The sequence below is a fragment of the Macaca fascicularis genome, chromosome 4, assembly GCF_037993035.2.
Source record: "Macaca fascicularis isolate 582-1 chromosome 4, T2T-MFA8v1.1".
In the NCBI taxonomy this organism is placed as follows: Eukaryota; Metazoa; Chordata; class Mammalia; order Primates; family Cercopithecidae; genus Macaca; species Macaca fascicularis.
The window spans coordinates 20150048-20165791 of record NC_088378.1 but is presented as its reverse complement, the minus strand read 5'-3'; the positions used below and the strand labels follow the sequence as shown (position 1 = coordinate 20165791).

At 35.4% G+C, this 15744-nt stretch overlaps 2 protein-coding genes and 1 pseudogene across 3 annotated transcripts in view; 2 read left to right on the top strand and 1 right to left on the bottom strand.

Annotated features, from left to right (window-relative positions):
• NT5DC1 (5'-nucleotidase domain containing 1) overlaps positions 1-15744 on the bottom strand; it is a 146178-nt gene that overhangs the window by 100506 nt on the left and 29928 nt on the right. The window lies entirely within an intron of this gene.
• COL10A1 (collagen type X alpha 1 chain) overlaps positions 1-15744 on the top strand; it is a 39200-nt gene that overhangs the window by 11265 nt on the left and 12191 nt on the right. The gene's annotated exons all lie outside the window — the stretch shown is intronic.
• LOC102145033 (60S ribosome subunit biogenesis protein NIP7 homolog pseudogene) lies at positions 9832-10430 on the top strand (annotated as a pseudogene).

The window sequence follows — 15744 nt, the reverse complement described above, 5'->3', positions numbered from 1 at the left end:
TTTTTTCCTTTTTTGAGATGGACTCTCGCTCTGTTGCCCAGGCTGGAGTACAGTGGCAGGGTCTCAGTTCATTGCAACCTCTGCCTCCCGGATTCAAGCAATTTCCCTGCCTCAGACTCCCAAGTAGCTGGGATTACAGGCACATGCCACCACACCCAGTTAATTTTTGTATTTTTTGTAGAGTTGGGATTTTACCATGTTGGCCAGGCTGATCTCAAATCCTGACCTCAAGGTGATCTGCCCACCGTGGCCTCCCAAAGTGCTAGGATTACAGGTGTGAGCCACCTTGTCTGGTCCCAGTTTGTCATTTATCTTTAACTTTACTTGTATTTTTCTTTATATGTAGTTTTTTTTTTTTTTTTAAATGTTGTCAGATTCATACATCTTTTCTTTTATAGTTCTGGGTTACAGGTCGTACTTCAAAGGCTTTCTGACTACATGATTAAAAAATATATATATAAAAAATATCCCCCTACAATTTCTACTAGTAGTTTTATAATTTATTTTTTAATCCATAGACCTTTGATCTCTGTAGAATTTATTTAGGTATTAGGTGGGAGGTAGGGCATAACTGTATTTTTTTAGATGGCTATTCATAGGCCAAACACTACTTATTGAACAATCTGTCTTCCATTGATCTGAAATGCTATCTTTTTCATACATTAAATTTTCCAGTCTTTTTGGGTCTATTTCTGAACTTTCTATTCAGTTTGAATACCATGAACTTAAACAATGTAGATCAAAAAGATTTATAGCATACTTAAGTTTAAGAAACATAAGTTATATCATAACTATAGGAAACTATAAGATACAGATAAAGTATTTCCTCTAGATTTATTCCTATTTAATTCATTTAACAATAATTTATTTAACCTTCTCTTCCCCTGGCACATACTTTCTTTTTTTAAGGAGAAAGTTTCAAGTGGCCAGCTAAGAATTTCTCTGGCTTTAATCGAAAGGGATTTCTTTCACCCATTTTGAGTAAAGTGACTCCAGTTATTTACTTACTGTCATGGAGCTTCTGAGAAATTCGTTCTTACCCCTTTTATCTGAAGTTGGGAGGTCAAAGTATGATAAAATCTATTTAGCAAGCTGTCTAAAAATAACAGGTTGACGCCACCTACTCAAAAAGTACATAGCCACCATTGTTCTGCAGCCTAGATAACTTTTTATTTGCTTGATTCCCTTTTAACCACATACTGGACTTAAATCTCAGGTTATCTATATTCCTTTATCAAATCCCCAGGGACTCTCCCTGCCTTAAACTGCCCACCACACCCAGCACACAAAGCATGAAAGTCTTTTTTTCATCAGTATTAACTGTAACCATAATCAACAAGTCAGGCTGTGGGACATATGGCTGGTAACTGTGCACATGCTAACTGTGATAGGAAAACGAGGAGGACATCCTTTTACTTCTGTGGTGCTCTCCAGAAGTAAGTAAGGGAAGATTTCTGCCTGGCACAGTGCTCTGTACAAACATTAGACTGCATACCAAATTGAAATAGTTACCAACGACAAAACAAGTGTTTGCTGCTCTCAAATACCATCACATAAATGTTAAAAGAAGTTCAGAAAGTATCAAAAATTTGGTTTCATTAGTTTACAATTTTGAGCTAAATTACTGTTAAAAATAAAATGGTAAGTAAAAACTAAAAAAAAAAAAATGAATTGGTAAGCATCTGGAAATGAACAATTCAAAAAATGAAACAAACTATTTTTTACTTTATGGGACAGAAGATACAAATTTGATTTTCAGATCACTGGGGATACTTTAAAGAAAACTCTAAAATGTTAAGAGGAGATTATGTAACTTTGGTAAATAAACAAATATTAGGTAAGAGATGAAAAGAAAACAATCTCAAGAATAATCAATAAGATGACAATAGCAGGACAGGACTTCTAATGAAATAATACAGGACCCATTTTAACCTCTTAAATAAGTATGAAACTTGTAGATGTACCCTGAAGTAAGGATGTGGCCAATCTTCTTAATAAGAGATAATAAAGAACAGAAAAATTTTGCATTTTGAAAATCAGCATTTCTTCTTACCATCAATTTAATGTTGGTTTTTTTCAGCATTTCACAGTGTAGAGTTACTGAACTCAGATCTTATGATCTGACAAAATTTATGATAAGGGAAACACTTTGTTGCCCATTCTTTTTATCATATCTCACCTTTCTAAACAAATTCTTTTGGGGACATTTAACAGTACGCAATTATCAATTGTCCTCTGTTGAGGACAACTGTCCAACTTCTCACTGCAGAGTGAGAAGAAGAGTTTAAAGAAGCTTTCAATCTATTATAATGCTTCAAGACAGAAACTAGAAGTTCTTATGTCCTGTAACTTTGCTCATATATTATATTTAAGAGGCATTCCATTTCTCATGCATCAATCTGATGTACGAATCAAATCTATAACTGGCACATAATACACTCTCTAATTGAGCCCTTTTCCCTCAGATCACTTCTTCACTGCTGGCAACCGGCACATTTCAGAACAAATCTAGTAACTTTCAATGCCATCAACCTAAGATCCCTTGTTTGAAAATGTCTGTTTTTGAACTATGTGCCAAACAGAACTCTCATTCTCCTATCATGCATATTTGTGGCTGGGATGTGGTGAACTAACTCAAAGTGGTCAGGGACAAATACCATTGGCTCACCACTCCTGGTTTACTTCCTGCTATCACACCCAGTCCCCTTAGGGAGTTTGTTACTGGTGTGAAGTCTAACAAACAGTTGTCCCAAAGTCTGGTGTGGATTACAAACAAACTCTAAGAGTCCGTTTACTAACTCATTAAAACTCAAAGTTAATTTAAATACACCTAAATATTTGAATTCTAAACTTAGAGTTATATATTTAAAGTAATATAGAAAACCAGGAGAAACAAATTTAATAGAGTTAGCAACTCAGTATATATGAATGAAAGTTGGTGTTCTCCTTTTACACTTTTTTTTTTTTTTTCCAGACTGAGTCTCGCTCTGCTGTCAGGCTGGAGTGCAGTGGCACAATCTCAGCTCACTGCAACCTCTGCCTCCCGGGTTCAAGAGATTCCCCTGCTTTAGTCTCCCAAGTTGCTGGGACTACAGGCATGCACCATCACGTCCAGCTAATTTTTTGTATTTTAGTAGAGACGAGGTTTCACCATGTTGGCCAGGATGGTCTTGATCTCCTGACATCGTGATCTGTCCGCCTTGGCCTCCCAAAGTGCTGGGATACAGGTGTGAGCCATCGCGCCTGGCCTCCTTTTACACTTTAATATTGTAAGAAGAATATGTTTGTTTTCATACTATCTGTTATAAAAAGAATTCCAATTATATAAATTCCCAGGATATCCAAATATCTGACTGCAGAATACCCGGCACCACCAATACATGAACTCTGAATATCCTCATTACAAAAATATAAATGATTGTATTTATTTGGCAATGAGTGTGAAAAATGATAAAGCTCCTAATCTTTTAAGTTTTTTCTCAAGTCATAAAAAGGTTTAAGGCATTCTACTCACACCTGTTCTTTATTACAAAGCATTACAAATATTTTGCTAATTGATATAGATTAAAATCTAACAGAGAAAACACAACACAACCAAACACTACTACAAATTTGACAATGTTGCAATAAATGACGGTCCTAATTTTTCCTGATTTGATTATAATAAAATGAATTACTATAGCTAATTTTGTTGACTGAATAACTTACTTCCTAGGCTTATCCATAAAACAATCACGTATTTTTAAAATTATACATCAAACAACCAAAATGCAAAAAAAAAAAAAAAAAAAAAGGAATGCAACAAAATATTAAATTGACAGCAATAAAAAATGGCACACTCTCATTTCTTAACTATAGCTAACAAGGACAGTGTGACTTGGAAGTTTTCATAGAATTAAAAAAAAATTTTAAGTAATAGAACTAATTCAACCTGAACAAAAACAATTAAAGAGGTGGGAAAGGCTGGGCCCGGTGGCTCAAGCCTGTAATCCTAGCACTTTGGGAGGCCCAGGTGGGCGGATCACAAGGTCAAGAAATCAAGACCATCCTGGTCAACATGGTGAAACCTTGTCTCTACTAAAAATACAAAAAAAAAAAAAAAATTAGCTGGGTGTGGTGGCACGTGCCTATAATCCCAGCTACTTGAGAGGTTGAGGCAGAATCACTTGAACCTGGGAGTCGGAGGTTGCAGTGAGCTGAAATCGCACCACTGCACTCCAGTCTCGCGACAGAGCAAGACTCCATCTCAAAAACAAAAACAAAAGAGGTGGGAAAGTGTAGTACTATCTCTTTTAATATGATCTATGTTTCTTAAAATTCCTTTATTTTAATATTATTTCTAAATATTATTCAGAATAATAAAATCCTATCTCCAGGAATTTCCTAGTAACAGCAAAAGGACAGAATCATAGTCTTCTTCCATATAAGACACAAACCATAATGTCTATAATTGTATCCATCAAATTTTCCCACCATGAAACACAGAGAATAGTTAATCCAGATCTTTGGATTTTATTTAGGAATTTGCTTGATTTCCATGTATTCAGACAGACATATATGTGAAGAAACTGGGACAGATGTAAAGAAGGCATTAGAACACGAAAATAACTTTTAGAACTGATAAATACAGAACCTTACATCTTCAGTCTGAACCAGACAGTTCATAAGAAACAAAAAGAAACAAGAAAAGCAGTGCCAAATTCTACTTTTCAAGGTTGGAAGAACACTATTAATGTATTTCACTGCTTCCTGTTTATCTCAGCCACTGCCATCGACCCCTTTAAGCTATCATTCTATCAAGATGCCCAGCTCGCTGAAGACATTCCTGACTCTAAGGAAAAAACACAGTTTTTGCCACATACTATAAATCAAGTATCTTATTTTCCTGTATATGTTTATTTTCAGATGCTAACACATTTCAACCAAATAATCAGAAGTAAATTATAAACTCATTTAACATGTTTTAGGAGTGAAACATGAATTTAAGAGCAGAACCAGCATTGATGATATATAAAATAATTAAATGTAAAATATGAAACCTGAAAGAGGTGCTTTCAAGTTTGAGTATATGTGGTTTTTGTTTTCATGTTATTAATTTTTTTTCCAACTTGAAATCTCTACTACCTTTTCCTAAATATATGCCGAGTAACAACTTTTTTAAGTTAAAAAAAAAAAAGCAAAAATAGAAATCAATCAAATAGTTTATGGTGTTTTGTCTTTTACAATTACATTACTAAATTTGGTCCCACAAATTCTCAAAAATAAAATGGAACTGTGAACTATACTAAATTAGTTTCATATTTTAGAAAGAGTACCCATTTAGTTCCTACAAAAAAGTGGTTTTGTAAATATCAAAGGAGTAAGATCCTAATAACAATTACATCAAATCAGCTATTAAATGAAACTGAGAAGTAACAAATCTGTTTTTGAGTTTTCATCTAAGTAACTTCATCAAAATTTTCCTGAAATAGGAATTCCTATATATTTTCTAGACTAGAAACATCTCACATCTACAGTGTGTGTGTGTGTGTGTGTGTGTGTGTGTGTGTGTGTGTGTGTGTGTGTGTTTTGGCAGAAAATGATTTACTGAAATAAGACTCTATGTAAGGATTTTCAGTAATTAAATGCTTATCATAATCCTCGACTGGAAACATTCTCCTGTTGGAAAAAAAAAGGAAAGAAAATGTGGTACTAGTTTTTATCACATAAGAAACAAAGTAACCTTTTCTTGAATTCAAATGTTGAATATAAACTTCTGTTAATGATTTGCACGAACCTTTGGAAGTAAACCTAGAATTAGAAATTCTATAAAAATAATGGTCACCTAATTCCACTAGAGAAAGGAAGGTCATCAAAAGAAATTAATGAAACATTCTCTACCGTCATTCACAAGGGTGCCAAGTTTTTCTTGAATATACAACGACTTGGAGTCCCACTGGAAAGTTGGGAAAAGAACAATATAAGTAATTTACTGAATCTCAATGAGTTATTTTAAACAATGGAGTCTTTCTTAGATAGATGATAGCTGCAGATAACACATAAAATGCCCTAGAGAGAGTGAACATGTCACAAACTGAAAGAAAATATCTGCAACACATATAACTAATGAAAATCAATATCCAAAATATGTAAGAATACTAAAAAAAACACACCACCAAAAAAAGAAAAAAAAAATCTGGCAAAAAGTGGGCAAAGGTACAAACAGGTATTTGAGAGAGAAGTAAACACAAAAAAACACAATCAACATATAAAAATATGCTCACCATCATTAGAATCAGTATCATACAAATACAATAAAATGAGACAGCATTTTACAACTACTAGTTGGCAAACCTTGAAGTTTAGATGATACCAAGTGGGTGTACCCTTATGCCCTGCTGGTAAAAACATGAAACAATTTAGAAAATAATTTGGAATTAGCAGTAAAGCAGAAAAATATATATACTTAATATTCCACTCCTAGGTATACTTCCTAGAAAGATTCTTTTGCATGTAGCCAGGAAACATGCAATGTTCAGAGCATGTTTAGAGCAGAGAATGTTCAGAGCAGTATTATTTTGGATAGCTAAATATCCATTACAGATAAAAAAAAATTCTGATAAACTTATACCATTGTAAACTACAGGGCAGTGAAAAATGAATAAACAGCCCCACATATCAGTACGGACAAATCTCAAAAACACAATGTTACATCAAGAAAGTATGTTGCAGAAGCAGATACACACAGTATAATTCCTTTTAAATACAGAATTTAAAAACATGCAAGAAAAACATTATTGTGGGTGGGATGCAGAGTGGTATACTTTCTAGAAGGACAGAGGGAATAAGAGACTCAGTATAATTAACTACATGAGGAAACACAGGGAATGCCGTCAGGGAGATGGCATAGGGGTTTCAAAAAGAATGGTAATGTTAAGTTTCTTTTGCTGGGTAGCAGATACACATACATGTGTTCAGTAAATTAATATTCCTCACCTTTAGTATAAAAGAATGCTATATACTATACACATATCCAAGTTTTCCCAATTTTAAATATTGAAAAAAATGGGTACTTGTTCTTGAAAATTGTGGAAACCAGCAATGTAAGGCAGAAAGGAGAGGTGTGATGTGCCCAGAAGAGCAAAGGAGGTGCTCCCACTCTGAGAAAGTATATTAACGAAGTGATATGTAACTGCTACCACAGCATTTCAGCTAGTTTATAAGGGATGGAACATAAGCATAAGTTGATGGCTTTAGGTAACAATGAAAGGAAATTAAACAAAAGAGGAATACTTTCAAATACCTGAGAGCATGCACTGGTGGAAAAATGCCAAAGTAGCCTTTGAAACTGGTGTCCATAGGAGGGCAGCATTCAACTCTCCGCTCTGCCACCTACTGGCTTTATGAACCTGTGGAATTCCTTAACCTCCTGGGCTTCAGTTTCCTTACAAAATACAGTGGTAATATCTATCACATAAGTCTCTTCTGGATTAAATAAGAAAAGCAAAACACCTGACCCAGGGGAGACTCTCAGTAAACACAAGTCCAATCTGAAGACAAAGTTGAATCAGACCTAACTATCATGATAATCATGGAATGCTATTTTTAAAATGAGGGGCAGAAGACTCAAGTGCTGTACTAGGTCTCAAAGACACAACTTTCATACAAATGGCCCTCACCTTGAAGAAGATGTCTTAATATTAGTATTTATAATGCCTTTTAAGCAAAAAAATGTCTAATTCCTATTTCTCTCTTTCCTCCCATGACAAGAAAGATCTAAAGAACCATAGCTCATAACATGACCCACATGTGTAATTTGCAAATCAAAAAACTAGATTGTAAAGTGTCATAAAGTAAAACAAACAAAGTTTAAAAACTGGCAGTGCTCTTTACTGTCTTATAAAATGTTTTTTAAAATTCTGATAAACTTATTAAAAACCACAAGTAAAATGCATTTTGAAAGCACTTCAATATCATTACACTGTAGTATACGATGTATATTAAAATGCACAAGAATTTTGTGGTATCAACACTGAAAGTTAAAAAAAAAGTATACAAATAGGTGGATTTCAAATATAATTATTCTTAATACTGCTTTGGAGTCAGCTTTAGACTGTATTATTCAAAATATAATAATTGTATTATCCAAATCCTACACAAGAGTTTAATCATCATTTGTACCAAATAACACAGAATTTATTCTTTAAGTTAATTACCCACAAATTGTTACTAGTAGACTGAGAGACTTTTTTCTCCCAAAAAACCCCACACTTTGGTAAGGTCAGTTACTTCCCATAGGCTCCAAAACTCTTAACATTTCCCCCCAATATTCTTCTATTAGAATTTTTGCCAAATAACTCTTTATCCTTTTTTCTGTATTTTTAATAGCTGTGCTATAAATCATAAGAATACATCTTTTTTTGTAGTTGCATTATTTTGTCATTTTCTAAGTCATGTATGATCAAAATATCATTTACTAAATTAATCTTTAAAAGTTTTACTCTGCTGCAATTATACAAATCCTACTGGTCACAAAACTAATAATGCAATTATAAACTAACACTTACCAATGTGAGAAATCAAGATTCATGGGGAAATCAAACCAAAAGTAGGACTGAAAAAATATTCACTATCTATTCTTACTCTCTCAACATCATAGCTGTAATCAAGGGCATTCCCCTGCCATATTTAACTCATGCTAAATATACAATTCTATACAAATATAAATACTACAAAATGAAGTTCTACATGTACCCCATTAGTAAGAATTCATATATTAGTAATAATTCAAAAGTCTCCCAAAACATTGAGAAGTTTTTAGTTACACCACTCTGCCTTTTAATCATTATAACAGGCCATGATGTCCTAAAAAATAAGCATGTTTGACATGTCTTCAAAATAAAAACAAATACATTGACATTCACACTATTTGCTTTTCAATTAGCTTCTTTTTTAATTAGCAAATTCTGAACTAGCCCATTTTAGAACTGAAACAACACAGCTCTTTCAATTGTAAAGAATTAAAAACAGTGTTCACCGATTTGAGATGGTTTGGAAAGCAGACATAGTGGGATTATGCTTTCACACAAATCTTAACAAGGAATAGCCAACACAGTAGTTCCTAGTTAAGTAGTGCTATTCTCGGAATTACTCTGTTTCTCATAAATCCTAAAGAAATATATCCATAGAAAACAGTCACTTTACCATGGTGATCTTGGCTAAGATGCTTAACCTCTAGGCCTCAAATTCTTTATCTCTAAAGATGAGAATAATAGTAGTACCTACTTCATGGGGCTGCTATGAGAAGTAAATGAAATAGTATATGCAAAGTTGTTAGAATTAGATCTAGCACATAAGATCTTAAAATGTCAGCTATTGAGCTGGACATTTTATTTATTTACTTATTTTTATTTTTTATTTTTATTTTTTTGAGCAGAGTCTTACTCTGTCACCCAGGCTGGAGTGCAGTGGTGTCATCTCGGCTCAAGGCAACCTCTGCCTCCCAGGTTCAAGTGATTCTCCTGCCTCAGCCTCCTGAGTAGCTTGGATTACAGGTGCACGCCACCACGCCCGGGTAATTTTGTTTTTTAGCAGAGATGGGGTTTTTTCCACCATGTTGGTCAGGCTGGTCTCGAACTCCTGACCTTGTGATTCGCCTGCCTCGGCCTCCCAAAATGCTAGGATTACAGGTATGAGCCACTGTGTCCGGCCGAGCTGGACATTTTTCTAATAGATTATCACAGCTCTAAAAGGTATCTGGTTTTCCATATAAACATCTAAGTATTACACACATTCATTTTATAAAAGATGTCTTGGTTCAGTATATAATTGCATTTGTCTAAGTGTCTGTTGATGGCTGAAGGGATAAAGAAAACATGGGACTTCTGTTTCCCACTACTGAGGCACGAGGATCCAGTGTTCCAACCCAGTGAGAAAACGCAGCCTTTGACTGAAGAGGAGACCCATGTAATATTTGAGAAGACTGTGAAATGCATTAGGGAGAATTTCTAGCTGCTGGCTGAGAGGCTCAATGGCACCTACTGTTCTCGGCTGCACAAAGACCAGGTGTACTATGTGAGTGAGAAGATTCTGAAGCTGGTGCCGATATCTGATTTCCCTGGGACCTGCTTCAGAAAATTCACCAAGAGCTACAAGTTTCAGTTGCACATCACAGCTCTGGATTATCCTGCACCCTATGCCAAGTATAAAGTGTGGATAAAACCTGGAGCAGAGCAGTCCTTCCCATATGGGAACGATATGTTGAAATCGGGTCTGCGTCAAATCATGAAAAATACTTCTGGCCAGGAAGTGGTGGTGGCAGACATCCCTTTGGGTTTTGGGGTGGCAGTAACATCCGTGCAAGACTGCACAAAAGGAGACCCCACCAATTTGTGGTATTTCTTCAAGCAAACATGGGTGAATATGTGCGGCACAAAAAGACGTTGACTTAAAATGAAGTCACTGCAAGGACTCACAGTGGTGTGGAAAGGCCCAGCTTCGTTTCCTGTGTTTGCGTGGATTCCACCAACGGGTTGAATTTTGTCAACACTTTAACCTCTTTAGGTCTTCTTGGTTTATATGCTATCCATCACTGACAAACACAGGCTGGATTCTTCTTGTACAGAAATGGCTCAAAATTGGGGTTTCAGATCTTTGTGTTTGTGACTAAATATTCTGTTTCGTATCTGAATCTGAGGGCTTCTTGTTCTGAGTAACAGATTCCAAACTGTTGGAACTAGGGACAAGAATGCTTATTGTTATCTGTGATAATACTTTGTTTTCCAAACTCATGATAACAGCACATGGGTTTTCTCTGTTGTTTATTAATATGAAAGATAGATATTGCCATATTAGAGCAGTAGGTCACATCTGAGATTTCACAAATGAAGTTTGACTGAAATAATAAAAGCAATTTATAGTAAGTGTTATGTGGTATGGAAGAAAAACTTGGTTTCAAACCCCAGTTCTGCCACCTACCAGCTGAATGACCTTGGATGAGTCATTCAACTTTAATAAACTTCATTTTCTTCTTAAAAAAAAAAATAACCCACAAAACTTAAGAAATAGCTAAAACCATCTACCTAAGAATGGTTTTTAGAATTAGAAGAATCATGATTACAAAGCATGTAACACAGTGTCTGGAAGATGACAGGTGTCAGCCCCCTTGTCCTTTAAAAAAAAGTGTGCATATTACATACATATACACAAACACATAATATTATTCAGCCGTAAAAGAAGAAGAAAATTCTGCTATTTTTGACAACATGGATGAACCTAGAAGATAATATGCTAAGTGAAATAAACTAGACACAGAAGGACAAATACTGCATGATCTCACTCATACTTTGTAATCTAAAAAAGTCAAAATTCATAGAAGCAGGGAGTAGAATGGTGGTTGCCAAGGGCTGCAGAGTGGAGGGTCACAGGGAGATGGTGGTCAAGGGGCACAAAGTTTCAGTTACGTAGGATGAATAAGTTCATGAAATCTAGTGTACAGCATGGTGACTATAGTTAGAGATACTGTATCATATACTTAAAATTTGCTAAAAGAGTAGGTCTTAGGTGTCCTCATCAATGTGATGGATATGTTAATTAGGTTGATTATGGTAACCACTTAGCAATGTGTGTGTGTGTATATATATACACACTTATACATATATATATATCTGAAAATATATTGTATACCATAAATATATATGCTTTTAATTTATCATTTATAACTCAATACAGCTGGAAACAATTTTTTAACCTGAATATTTGTGAAACTATGACCAGGGATGAGTATGTTGATCCACAGTTTACAGTACTGCCAGCAGCATATATATCAGGGAAAAAAAAGTTTTTTAATTGAACTAAAGTCCAATGAGTCTAGAGTAAATATTAAATATAGCTTGTGCAAAATGCTTTTGACAATAGAAGTTATATTGTTCACCAAGTAACGAAATGGAATACTACCTAAGATTTTAATGAGAAAAAAGTTCATTCTGTCCAAGCATAACTTTGCTGAGTAATAAGCAGAACTGAGGGCTCTACCAATATCTAGAGAACTCACAAGGAGTTGTTAAATAAAAAGTGGGGGTTTATGGATGCTGCAGAAAAAAACTGAAATACCATTTTCTAGTACTTACTCGGATTAGTATCTCTTTCAGCTCTTAATATTTGTATTTTAATGATACTGATGCAATTCTCAAATTTTCATTTTATAAACTTGAGTGTTCTAAAATATCTATCTAATACTCGCAACCCGAATAATAACATCTTCCCCCTTTAAGGGTCATATATGTATTTCCATTCAAGAGAGAAGATGCTAACAGGTAGGTTGAGCAGGGAAATAATTAATAAATGGTATCAGTAGTCTGTGAGCCCATTTATTTCCTGGAAGATAATATATTTTTAATACATTGAAGAGTTGAATAAATCAATGTATCAATAAGTAAATGGGATATAGATGAGTAAAAGACAATGGGAAAGTGAAGCATAGCTATGTCTAAAAAGTTATTTGTTGCTCTGAAACTGCATAGTTCAGGTTTCTGAGATATTTAAAGAAATCTCTCTAAATTCCAAAGATTCTGGGCTCTTCTTCTTTTTCTTTCCATCTCAGGCCCAACCTGAACCTACCTCTTACATCAGTATCTTCCTACCATGCCTATTTTCAGAAAAAACTATATTTGAAAAATCTTTGAAATTCTAACTTAGTAGCCAGTAGAACAATTTAAGGTACACACTTACTAGAACAAAAATCACAGTTATTTTCTTTTGTGAAAACTACTTTGGGAAGAAGTTGTTGATACTAGGACCTCTACAAGAATTCCGGGTTATTATTTTAAGGTAAGGAAAGGTTTGGAAAGACTCAGGTCCAAACCAGCACCATGCAAATGGCCCTATCCTTGGGCATTCACAAGCATGAGGCAAACCATCCACCTCAATAAACATGGAAATCTGGTGTCCTGACACTCTTAGTTCCTTCCTTCAGCAACATTTATAAGGTCTAGGCCTTATAACAGGCACTACTTGTATAGAGTGGAATTTCAATAATAAATAACCCATAGTCCTTGAGTTACATTCAGGAAAGAGTATAAAGTATGAGAAAACACCATTACATGATTTGGAAGATAGATCCACACAGACACTAAAGAAGCCAGAGGCCATAAGAGGCGTTGGTGTCTGGCGTTTATCTCCATGAATCTACAGCAGGAAGTAGCTCCTGCTCCAGATTCCTAGAATCCAGCCTGGCAACTAGTATACACAGAGGGTCAGAAAAAGTCTGACAATCATTTGAGAAGGCTGTCTGATATCAGAGATATTTACTTCTTGGACACCAGTATGGTCATCATCACCAATCACAACTATGGAGCATTCCCAGACACTGCTTTGCCACTTGACATACGTGTCATTTAACTTTCCAAAGTTCCTAACATAAAATTAAGAGAAAGCAGGGGAAGATGACAGCATGTCTAAACTTCCGCCTGATTAGCATCGTAAGTGGCAAGAGTTATTTTTGACTCATAATTTATTAAAGATAGTAAGAATTTCAGCACTAATAAGATCACTGGGGGAAAAAAAACCACTATTAATGGTTATTATATCTCTATGGTATATACATTTTATTTTCTATTTGTTACATTTTTCCTAAATAGCTATTACCTTTAAAATATGAAAGAAAGTAGGCAAAGAGGAAACCAGGGTGCAAAAAGGCCAGGCGATCTGGTCAGCATTACTGGTGGGCAAGAGGCAGGAACCAGGGACAGCAGGAAGACTCACTAAGCATCTTTGCACTGTTAGGGGAGAGGTTTTTTGGGTGAGGTAACACAATTATTTGATCAATGGCTAAACAGACAAGGGCCCAGCATTACTGGGATGTATTTTCATTGTTAATATGATTAAGTTAAATAGCTGCATGAGTATCCATTTTGGCGACGGGTTTCCTGGTGGTCTGTGTTGCCACACAGACCCTACAGGTACTTAGGTGCCCTACGGGTACATAATATTCTACAGGTACTCATGTACCCTACAAGTACTTTACTTTGTACACTATAAATGGTGACTGTGGAGTTGTTCTCAAGTATGATAGTAAAGAGAGGAACAAAGAGATCTAAATAAAAATTGTTACCCTGTGACTTCTCTAATTAACACTTTAATTATCTATTTTATTTCTCCTTCCAACTTAGCAGAAACTGCATGTGAAAGCCAAAGTTGTAAATAGAGTAGGAACATGTGCGAATGGTTGAGAACCCATTGGGTGGCCAAGATCCTTGAAGATCTTAGGTCAAGGGGCCAAGACATTCTATATTTTTAACTCAGCTGGGTTACTATGGAAAGCAGGTGATGTCATTAAGCGCTTGGCACAGAAAACTATGAGCTCTTCAAGTAATGTAGCAATTTGTGTAAAACGGAAAATAGAATATAAAGCCCTTGTTAAAACTTTGTAAATGACTCTCAGTTTTTCTTGACCTGACCTGACGTTTCAGGGGTTTTTCATAAACACCTGTTTTTATGCATGAATTTCTCTTTTCAAACCCTCAGCAGGTATCTAACCACTAAACCACATTAGACTATTTACACAAATAGATCATTTTTAGCTTCTGGACTCTATAATAGCAGCTAAGAATGTTCTTTTAAAATTTTTTCAAGAGGAATGAGGTACAGCAAGGTGGTGGTGGAAGGTGCCCTGACTAAACTTCTTGGCACTTTTCCCATTTCTACTCTAAAAGGATGAAGGATTAGAAGAACAGGAAAGTCAGTATCCTGCCAGACCAGGGGGTGAACACATTAGCTCAGTCGCCGGTGTTTTCCCTCAGTGGGCTCTCTCGCCAACAGCTTGTCACATCAGAAATGTAACTCAGTTAAACATTAGGCCAGGGGATGTGCATAATAAACTAGTTTCCTTGCCTGAAGAATAAAACGATTGATGTGGATGACCTTTCCTGCCCCTTACCGCTGAGTCTATGAAAGAACAATAATATTCTGAATAAAGACGTATGTACCTTAAAAGAAAGTTTTGCACGAAAAACTCATAAGCAAATTAAAAACACAAATAAACTGGGAAAAATATGTGAAACCTGTATCACAGAACAGAGGTTTAAGTTACAGAAAATGTACAGGAAAAGTAGGCTAGAGAAATGGTCTAAGCTATATGAAAAGATACTCAACCATGCTTTTAGTAAGAAGAATGAAAATTACAACTAGACTGAGGTTCCAATTTTCACCTCTAAGGTGGACAAAAATTAAAAAGCTCAACAAAATCTAAAGAACATATCCTGTTGGTGATGCTGAGGGGAAACAGGGCCATGAATCCCCATTCCATGACTCTCTCTGAAAGATATTCAGGCTATATATACACCCACACACCCACAAACAAAGTTATTCACTATGAAGTATTTGTGTTAAAGATATGGAATCAACCTAAATATCCATCAATGATAGACTGGATAAAGAAAATGTGGTACATATACACCATGGAATACTATGCAGCCATAAAAAAGAATAAGATAATGTCCTTTGCAGGGACATAGATGGTGCTGGAGGCCATTATCCTTAGCAAACTAACACAGGAACAGAAAACCAAATACTGCACGTTCTCACTTGTAAGTAGGAACTAAATGGTAAGAAGCCATGGACACATAGAGGGGAACAACACACACTGGGGTCTTTCAGAGGGTGGAGGGTAGAAGGAGGAAGAGGATCAGGAAAAATAACTAATGGATACTATGGTTAATACCCGGGTGATGAAATAAACTGTACAATAAAGCCCCATGACACAAGTTT